Genomic DNA, 4,291 nt, shown 5'->3' with positions numbered 1-4,291 from the left:
AAAAAAAAAAAAAGAACCACTCAGTCACTCTGTCTAGAAAACAAATGGATTAGAGAAGAAAAACCATGATGACTCAGACCCAATTCTGAAAGTGTTTTTAATGGGGCATTGATTCAGATTCTACTGAATATTTACTAAAAATAAAAAATAATACTAGCCAAAAAAAAAAAAAGTCCCTGCTTGCTGGTAAAAATCAGTAGTGGCCAAGAGCATACAGTTTAAGGGATATCTTTCACCATACCACCTGCCCTGATGTTACCTTCCCTTCTTCTTGACTTTAAACTCCCTACTTTTAGGTTTGACTTTACAATCTTTTCCCACTAGGTACTGAGTGCTTTGCACTGCGCTAGATGCCAAGGATGATTCCAGTCATGAGCAGAGCACAACTTCTACCACCAAGTAGCTCTGGAGGACATGAGGCTTGTATAGGAACAATTCATAAATTCAACTCCCCAGGGCCACTTGTTTCTTCAAAAGCATTAGTTTATAAGATAAACTGACACCTAGGTCCAGAGCCTTGGCCGTTCTCCTCCAGTCAGTTCCAAGAATCAGGAAAGCACTGAGAGGTCTTCTTCTACTTCATAGTTTTACTTGGGGTCCATTGTGGGAGGGGCAAGAGAAAGGACTGCTTTCTCCACCTCCAGGCCCATATATTTACCTGCCACTGGACTTTAAAAAATTTTTTTAATTTATGTTTGAGAGAGAGAGAGACAGTGTGAGCAGGGGAGGGTCAGAGAGAGGGGGAGGCACAGAATCTGAAGACAGGCTCCCAGCTCTAAGCTATCAGCACAGAGCCTGACGCAGGGCTTGAACCCATGAACTATGAGATCATGTCCTGAGCCGATGAAGTCAGACACTCAACCAGCTGAGCCACCCAGGTGCCCCCCACTGAACTTAAAAAATTTTTTTTATTTATTTTGAGAGACAGAGAGAGAGAGTGAGAGCATGTGGGAGGGGCAGAGAGAGGGAGAGAGAGAGAGAGAGAGAGAGAGAGAGAGAGAGAGAGAGAGAATCCCAAGCGGGCTCCAGACTGTCAATGCAGAACCTGACGCAGGGCTCAATCTCACGACTGTGAGATCATGACCTGAGCTGAAATCAAGAGTCAGATGCTCAACCAAGTCCCAGGCACCTGCTGCCACTGGACTTCTGATTGGAACTTCCTCCATTACTTCAAGCTTGATATGTTCCCAACTGACTTCTTCACTGTGTCCTCCGTACCTTCCTTCTCCTCAAGGGAATCAGCACCATTCACCCTGCTGCCCAAAACAGAAATCCAGGCTCACCCTTGACCTCTTCTCTCTTTTCTCTCATACCCAATCCCTCATTGATATCTGCCAGTCAGACCCTTTCTTTTCACTCCCCAAGTAAGCTTCGTGATTAAGGGGTCTTGCCTATCTTGTGCTCAGCTACACCCCCCATAGAATTGGAGCCTAAGAGATAGTTACCAAATGATGAATCAATGTTCACTGCTACTATGTTGGTCTAGGCCCTCATCTTATCAAATGAACTGCTATGATAGTCTAATTAGATTCAAGGATGGCAAGCAGAAAACACTCAAATCCATTGATAACAACGCTGCCAAAGGGATCTTTCCAAAATACACTCAATTTTTGTTATTCATTATGCTTTATGAAGTTGCCACAGACACTGGATTAGTGAATGCTGGACCATTTCTTTTTCTTCAATTAAAATTTTTGTTTTGATCTATTTTTGAGAGAGAGAGAATGATGAAGCACAGGCAGGGAAGGGCAGAGAGAGAAGACACAGAATCAGAAGCAGGCTCCAGGCTCTGTGCCCCATGCAGGACTCGAACCGACAAGCTGTGAGATCATGAGCTGAGCTGAAGTCAGAGACTTAACCGACTGAGCCACCCAGCCAGCATCCCTAAACCATTCCATCAAAGGGAAGATACAAGATTGGGTTCCTGAGAGTCCTTTGGTCACAACATTTTCATCAACCTATTAATGCATAACCTTGCTTTATGGGTGTTTCTGTTTAAAGATGCCGTATTTATATATATCACCGACTAATTAACATTGAACTCAGAGCCACCAGCACTACTACTCATGCCTGAATGGACCTCATCTAACACAAGTACTTTCTCCATATAGCACATCACAGCCTTCTTGCATTAGGAGCACTAGACAACACTTCAGCATTAAGCTTGGGGGTCATGGTAAGCAATGAAATCACCAACAGAAAGCAAAAGAAATGCAAAATATATGGCACTAAGTGGGCCACAAAAAGGACACTAGTTTATAGTATGAGCTGAAAGATGAAGACAGAGCATCCCCTTGCTTGACCTCAGCTGGAAACGTGCACTGAGAGACTCGAATTTTTCACCACTCTGCACACGTCTACAAATGACTATGGACGTGCCACAAGAATTTATTTGAGGTCACAAATAAATTTTAGGAGGCAGGCAAATGGGCAAATCCAGAATCTACAGATACAGAACCTGTGAATAGTGAGGATGAATCCTAACACTCAGTCACCACCCCGCCAGCCCTCCACAGCTTTCAATGACTTGCCATTGCCCCCAGGGAACTTGGTTTCATTTACTACCTCTTCCATCAGAGGACCAGGTATTTCTATTTAAGTTCTGAGTTTATATGTTGGTCCCTTGGGCTTCTTAGGGGAAGAAACCATTTGCTTATATTCTTATCACATAACACAGTGGCTGCCCACGGTAGATGTTTAATAAATAGCACATTTGGAAAAAAATAAGTGAATGAACCCACAAAGTGAAAAAATAAATGAACAATGGTAGATCACGGTATCTGGGCTAGATGACAGGTAAGCCATTATTTTAAAAGTGATTTTCAACTTACTCTTAATAAATTTGCCTGTGGTGAATGCATAAATCTATTTAACTGGTGACTTAAGCTCTGATACTGAACTTCCCGCCAGAAAGATAAGAGAAGGACCACACCACTCTTTGCCGTTGGGTGTGGTTAACTTGTGGAGTTGAACAAAACCCAGTTGGATCGCACTCCACTGTGCGGACATTGATGACTTTGTCTAAATTCCGTCTGATGCTCCCATTCTATTTACATTCTGATTCCCCTTTGTGTGGCCAGTATTTACTGAGAGATTTTTGGTCTTCCTCCACTCTCTGTCCAGTGAATTTTAACCCCACTATCTGATATTCATTTAAATACTGAGCAATGCCAAGTGGGGAAACTCCATGATTTTCAGTTTCAGTTACGCTGTTGTCTGCAAATAAGTGTTCCAACCAAAGGATTCTTGGAAATGCTGGCCATTATCAAGGGAGCTTTTCAATGGCTTGTTTCAACTTGAATCATGTCAACTGAACGGCTTTTATTGTGTGTGACAGTCCCACTGACCATGATAAGTCATTCTCTCAACTCCCATTTATTCCGGATAATAAAGAAAGGGTGCACACAAAGCCTCTGAGGATAGTTGTCAACTGTACACAGGAAGCCGTCAAGCACTACGGGTTTTGGCTTTGGTTATTTTGGTTACTATTATTATTTTTTAATCATGTCCCTCTACCTCCTCTCCTCTCTGTCCTCACAGCCAGGCCCTTGGTCTAGGGGCTTTACCTCTCCTTTGTTCTTTCCTTCTTTCAGTGTGTCAGCTCCTCCTCTCTCCAGGACGAATCCATCCTGTGTCTCTGCTTCGTCAGGACCCAAAGCCAGATTTCGCCCTCTCCCTTTCTCCACCCCCATGGTGTATGCGGTTGACTCTGTTCCCTGTGGCTTCTCACAAGACTTTTCAGGAGCATGAGATTCCTGGCCAAGAAACAAAAGCAGAATTGTCTTGCTTCTCAGGGGGTTCAAATGAAAACTGGTAATAGAATCAGGTCCAACTCCAGGAAGGGATAGTGGGAAAGAACCAAGCTGGGTCTATAAGGACTCCCCCGTGAGATGCACACATATTTGCTTTTTCTTATTTAAGTTTATTTGTTTTGAGAGAGAGAGAGAGAGAGAGAGAGAGAGAGTGAGTGGAAGGGGCAGAAGAGAATCTCAAGCTGCTCCACATGGCCAGCACAGAGCCCAGTGCAGGGCGTGAACCCATGAACCGTGAGGTGGTGACTTGAGCTGAAGTCGGACACTTAACCAACTGAGCCACCCACGCGTCCCAAGATGCACGTATATTTGTGCCATGTCACAGTCACTAGCATCTTACCATATGAAGCTGAAAACATCACCATCTCTGGACAGTTGGTTATGTTTTCTTAGGAAGATTTTTCTCTTTGTTTCTATGCTTCCACATGGTAGTTTGGTTTGGTAATAAATACGTGAGACCTGCTGGTGGAAAAACATGC

Source organism: Suricata suricatta, chromosome 2 (genome assembly GCF_006229205.1).
Source record: "Suricata suricatta isolate VVHF042 chromosome 2, meerkat_22Aug2017_6uvM2_HiC, whole genome shotgun sequence".
Taxonomy (NCBI): domain Eukaryota; kingdom Metazoa; phylum Chordata; class Mammalia; order Carnivora; family Herpestidae; genus Suricata; species Suricata suricatta.
This window is presented reverse-complemented; position numbering follows the sequence as displayed.